This window comes from Eptatretus burgeri, chromosome 13 (genome assembly GCF_056783735.1).
Source record: "Eptatretus burgeri isolate ZD-2024b chromosome 13, Ebu_testis_v1, whole genome shotgun sequence".
NCBI classification, from domain to species: Eukaryota; Metazoa; Chordata; class Myxini; order Myxiniformes; family Myxinidae; genus Eptatretus; species Eptatretus burgeri.
This window is the reverse complement of record NC_140973.1, coordinates 48593550-48600328: the sequence shown is the minus strand read 5'-3', so window position 1 is coordinate 48600328 and position 6779 is coordinate 48593550.

Here is a 6779-nt window from a genome sequence, read left to right as displayed (position 1 = left end):
TTCGACAGCTGCTGCAAAGACGAACGCACGACTGGACATTGTGACGTCACGGTAGCTACGTTCGAATAAGTAATGACGTCACAGAAACGAAATCAGTCGTTTCCTGGAAACCAGAATCAACATTCAGTAAGTATAATAAAACTTTAAAATAAATATAAATTGGTGGGCAGGGGGCATTTATGTGGGCGAAGGTTTGGTGGGGGGGGGGAGTAGGGAGGGGGTAGGGGCAGGGGGTTAACCGTTGAATTAACACCTGGTTACAGGGAAGATTGACAGCCTGTCATCCTTCTGAGGTTGGCAAAATGAGTTCCACCTCACTGGAAACAAGGGGCACTGCATCAGTGGCACAGCTGTGCCCCCAGAAAATGACATGGCCAAGCCACCACAGGCTGTACACGAATAATGAAATAAAGAAATAAATAATGATAGCACAAGGAACTTGAACACAGGAGGTGGTTGGGCATCCATCAAGCCTGCAAAATGGTTACCAACGTATGGTTGTTGTGACGAAATTGAAAATGTTCATCACATGTCGGTCTGTCTCTGTTTTAATGTTTGTGAGTGTGATAACTTGTGAATGCTGTGAGCTCTCTTAGTCAAACTTTACCAGAGGACAAAAATGAGACAGCCAAAGTTTTCTGACTATATCTGTTAAAGGTTAAGGTGACAGTGACATGATTTGCATGAGTTTCGTCATACCTGTCAGGCTGCCATCTGATACCTTCTTTAATTGTCTGTGCCCTCTCTTTTATTTTGAACATGCAGCAAGGAAGCAGTGTCGACGATGTGAAGGTGTTTGGTATGATTCGACCTGGATGTGAACTCAACCGACCCCTGACACTCGGTCTGGTTGTGACTTCCACTGGCCCCCAATACTCGATACTCGGTCTGGATGTGACTTCCACTGGCCCCCAATACTCGATATGGTTGTGAACTCCACTGACCTGCAATACTCGATACACGGTCTGGATGCGAACTCCACCAACCCCTGGTACTCGGTCTGGATGTGAACTGCCCTGACCCCCGATACTCATCACTCGGTCTGGATGTGAACTCCACCGACCCCTGATAGTCTGGATGTGAACTCCATCAACCCCTGGTACTCGGTCTGGATGTGAACTGCCCTGACCCCGATAATCGTTACTCGGTCTAGATGTGAACAAAAACTGACCCCCGATACTCTGTCTGGATGTGAACTCACCGACACCTGATACTCGGTCTGCATCTGAACTTCACCGACCCCTGATACTCGGTCTGCACGTGAACTCCACTGACCCCCAATACTCGATACTCGGTCAAGATGTGAACTCCACCAACCCCTGGTACTCGATCTGGATGTGAACTGCCCTGACCCCCGATACTCATCACTCGGTCTGGATGTGAACTCCACAGACCCCTGATACTTAGTCTGGATGTGAACTCCACCAACCCCTGATACTCAGTCTAGATGTGAACTCCACCGACCCCTGGTACTCGGTCTGGATGTGAACTCACCGATCCCTGATACTCGGTCTGCATCTGAACTTCACCGACCCTGATACTCTGTCTGCACGTGAACTCCACTGACCCCCGATACTTGGTCTAGATGTGAATTCAACGACCCCTGACACTCGGTCTGGAGGTGACTTCCACTGTCCCCCAATACTCGATACTCGGTCCAGATGTGAACTCCACCAACCCCTGGTACTCAGTCTGGATGTGAACTCCACCAACCCCTGATACTCGGTCTGGATGTGAACTCACCGACCCCTGATACTCGGTCTGCATGTGAACTCCACCAACCCCCGATACTCGGTCGAGATGTGACTTCCACCGACTTCTGAGACTCGATACTCGGTCTGGATGTGAACTCCACTGATCACTGATACTCGGTCTGCATGTGAACTCCACCAACCCCCGATACTCGGTCGAGATGTGACTTCCACCGACCTCTGAGACTCGATACTCGGTCTAGATGTGACTTCCACCGACCTCTGAGACGATACTCGGTCTGGATGTGAACTCCACTGATCACTGATACTCGGTCTGCATGTGAACTCACCGACCCCCGATACTCGGTCTAGATGTGACTTCCACCGACCTCTGAGACTCGATACTCAGTCTGGATGTGAACTCCACTGATCACTGATACTCGGTCTAGATGTGACTTCCCCTAACCCCCGATACTCCGTCTGGATATGAATTCCACTGATCCCTGAGACTCGCCTTGGATGTGACTTTAACACGGCGTTTGTCCCTTGGGAGGGACAAGGATTTTCCCTCCCCGAGGAGGGAAAATCCCTTGGGGAGAGGGGCGATATTATTATTCGTTTTAATAATGTTTTGTAACAACATTAAGATTGTGCTATTATCATTATTGTTGTTATTACTTTTGTTATTAAAAGCAGCCTTGGAAAAATGCCGTGATTAGCTATCATAACACGAAATACACTTCAACACGAATTTCGCTCAAGGAGGAAAACCCCTTTGGGGAGTGGGGCAAAGGAAGTCGCGACAACCTCCATTGTGTGATCCTGGGTCCTTCTGTCAAGTTTGGTTGAGATTGGATAAGTCACCACCAAATGTATTGCAGTCAAAAATACACACAGACAGACAGATACGAAATTGCATATTTTACTATAATTTCAATATCCAATATAGTACCTTTATTGGGGGCTGACAGTATAGCCAAGAGGTATATGCACACTCGCCTCTGAGCTATCTCGTCAAATTTAGTTTATCGACTCAGATGTAAACTGTCATCCTGGTGTTGCAGAGTCGGGCGAGGCATCAATGGATGTGCCGTCCCTCGGATGTACGTTAAACTGGGTGTCCTGTCTGTCAGCAATAGTTGATGGATATTAAAGATCCCAAGGTGACTTCACAGAAAGAAGGTGAGCTATCGTTAGCACCATCAACAAATTATAAATTCCTGCTCTAACCTACGGGTGGCACCGTATCAGTGACACCAATTTGGCCGTGCCATTGCTATAACATCCTAACCCGCAGTCACGAACTACATCCTCATGATGACGAGCTCTATTACATCCAGGTGCGTTGAATATGTCGTTGTGAATGTCCTGGAAAGATCTTTCTAATCCACATCTTTGGTGAGATGGGGATTGATACCAGTTGAGTTTGTGTTACGCAGTCATCTGGCTTGAAGATTGTGAGATGCAGCAAATCATGATGCTTGGAAATGGCCACTTTGGAATACCTTACTAAATCTCAATGACGATCATGAATAGGAATGGAAAGTGTAACTTGGAGATTTCTTTCTTAACGACGTTCTTAACATTGATTTGCACAGCAAAGCTTAAAAATCCCACTCGGGAATGAAACCAAAAGAGACGAAATTTAGGATTGTGTGGAAAATCTTGACAACCACTGTCAATATCAAATCACAACGCAGAAATATTCTCATGATTTCAAGGTAAAGAAAATTAATTAAATATTGTTAAAAGTGGACATGTCATCTGGAGATTGTAAACCCACTTGCGCCTTTGTTACCTTTTGATATTATTCTGTCGCAATCCCACAACAAATAAATGAAAAAATCATTCATAGAGTGACACTTGGTGAAACAGAACGGCACTCGGGAGAGACCATACCTCCGCCAAGCTGAATAGTTTGCCTAGTCACCTACACACACAAAAAGTTTCAGAACGATTGCTTCAAAACAGTGGCTGAAAACCGTGTGACAACACACAAACAGAAACATACAAAAAATTATTTCTCCAAGGAACAACACATAATCGCACAAACCCAGATGACAAATCTACAACTACCTCGAAAATCGACTTCTTCATACAATTGTTACTATTGCCATTTGTGACAAAAATGTTCAAAATGTGACGGGAATTCGTAAAAAGTGTTGCTGTATTGTGGGATTGTCATTCCTTCCTTCCAGCCTGGTGTTGGCTTCATGGTTAAGATGGCTGATGTAAGATCTTTGGGTTGTGAGTTTGTGCTCCTGTTGGTTGTTGATTTAACACCAGGTGGGGTGGTCATTTGTCAGAGGTTGGAAAAATCAGTGCCATCTTCCTGGAAACAGGAGGCACTGCATCAGCAGCACACCTGTGTTCCCAGCAATGAGGTGACGAACAGACGCTGGCTGCATTTGAAATATGATTCGTTCCGACCTTGTTTGCTTGTTTTGGAGGAATTCTATCCCTATATGTTTTATCCTGACTTGTTTAATTCTATTTTCCTGATTTGGATGCCATTGTTATCAATAAATTATTTTGAAGGGCATTTACATGGAGTACCCCCTGATATATCTCATGCAGGTTCCTTTCTTATTTCCCTTACTGTCCCATCCAAGCTTCCCGTCCCTTCTGTCTCTACTTCGACATTCCGCTATCCTGTTGTCCTCTTTTGGAAGGACAATTTCTCAGTTGATCATTTGGTGAGATTGTCAAGGGGGAGTTTGAGGGACGGTTATGGATCATTTTAACGGAATTGGTATGTTAAAAATGGGTAATCACAATGATATAACTTCCCCCCTTAACCTGAACCCCTGTGAACATGATTTTTAAAATTGCCTACAACATTACCGGGCACACCCCAAGCACAACCACCAGTTTTAACTCATTCCGTCCAGGTTCAGTTTTCCATAGGAGTCGAACAAACATACGTCTCCAATTATAGTAGTCATATAAGTGTTTTAAAATTTAAAGAGGCTGCATATATAAACAACATGTAACTCTTCGAGCCTTGTAAAAAAAAATTAAATGCCGATTCAGTTTTAATTGCAAATTGTGAATCACAAAAATTGACTTCAGCAGCTTTGGTTGATATTTTCAAGTCACTGCATGTCTTCTGAGCTTGCAAAAATAAAATAGGACCACTCGTCCTGGAGCGCTCACCTGGATCAACAGTCACTCAAACCCGCCACACACACCCTCAGACCGTTTTTTTTAAATGCCGTGAACAAACTTTGGTACACTACGCATGATGAGGGTTGTGGTAAAGTTTCATCAAAATTGTGTTAGTATTTTCAGAGAAAGGGGAAAAAACCTATTTGGGGGGTTAACATCCCCAACCACAATGGACCCCTGAATGAGCACAGATTTTGATGCGGTCAATACACCTTCGTTTGGCATCAGATATGAAGCTTGTGGTCAAGTTTCATCAAAAACCTGTGTTTGGTTCAAGCAATAATGACTGCAGTGTTTACTGACTGACTGACTGACTCACCTATGGACATTGCTCGATCACATCAGCTCATCTTAGATGGGACATCAGTCCATTTCCGGGTTTGGAGCGTCGAGAGGTCTCCTTAGGGCTCTCTGCTGACGATCTCAAAGTTAAGTTTCCGGTAGTTATCTGTCCCGTTTTAACCGTTTATTTTTCTCACCTACATGTTACTGTGTGTTCCGAGTTCGGTTTTGTTTCAAAAATCGTGCTATTTTGTGAGATTTTGTCGACGTTGTCTTACCGGGTGCTTGAGGCCTAGGCTTGAGCCTTGAGGCCTACCGGTTCCCCTCAGTGTACGATCGTGTTTATTTGTTTTTTCTCCCCATTACCTTCAATTTCTATCTTCCCCACTTTCCTAACGTCCCCCATATCTCCCAACTAATCACTATGTCTTATCTTAAATAAATAATAAAAAAAATGCTACCTTTCTCCTGATTCATTTTCTTCTTCCTCGATTTTTTCTACAACACTTTAATGACCTAATCTGTTGAAAACTCTCTCAAACATTAATAATAACAAAAACTATCTCTTATAATGCTTCATCTTCCTCTTTCATACATGTGGTACTCTTTAATGTATCATAATGCACTACTCTTCTGCTATTTAAACAGACTGCTCTCAATTTGACCTCTCCTTCATTCCATGCCTAAAAAATCCAACTGTTACAGCATTTCTTCTCTCCATTCTCTGAATTCACCTTCATTGCATCCATCAAGAATTGTGTTAAATCGCATCTCTGACCTAAAACTTTTAAAAACCCCAGTTTGCTATGAATGTTTGCTTTCCATCAACCATTCTTTTTTCCAACTTCAGTGTCAACTCACCCCTCTCACCCCTCACTCTCACTCTCAAAGCAACCATCCCGCTCTTCTCCCTCCAAGCCTCCCTCTCACCTCTCTCAAAAATCCCACCCTCACTTTTCTCCCACCTTTCATCCCCCTCACTCATCCTTCTCAAAGTTTCCCCCCTCTCATCCACAAAGCTTCCTCCTTCCACTGCCCTCTCACCTCCATCTCTTCACTCCACCTCCTCATATCCTCAACTGCCTTCTTCCCCCTCTCTTGTCCCCCTCTCCCCCAACACCACAGAGCCTTTTCTCCTCCTCATTCTGCCCCCTCCCCTAGCTCTTCTGCAATCCCCCACACTCTTTCAACAACCCTCCTTACCTCCCCCCCTCATCCCTTGTCCTAGCCTCCCCCTCCCCCCTACCACCTGTACCCAAAGCCTCCTCCCCCACCTCTTCATTAAAAGTGTGGACCTCAAATATCCAGGGCCTTCGCTCAAACCTTTCAGATCTTTCCATACAGGTTGCCACTGAAAAACCAAACATAATCTGCCGAACAGAAACTTTCCTCCCCCAAGACGTGTCTGACTCCCAAGTATCTCTCCCTGGTTACTCCCTCTTACGGTATGACAGACCTGAGCCTCGTCCTGGTGGAGGAGTTGCTCTCTTCATCAAAGACTATTCCTCACTCTACATGCACTGCTCTCACTCCCCCACACCCCCAGGAATACCTCTGGCTACGGCTTCCCTTCCACTCCAACCTCATGTTTATATGTGTCCTGTACTGTCCACCTAACAGTGATGACTCCATCTACAC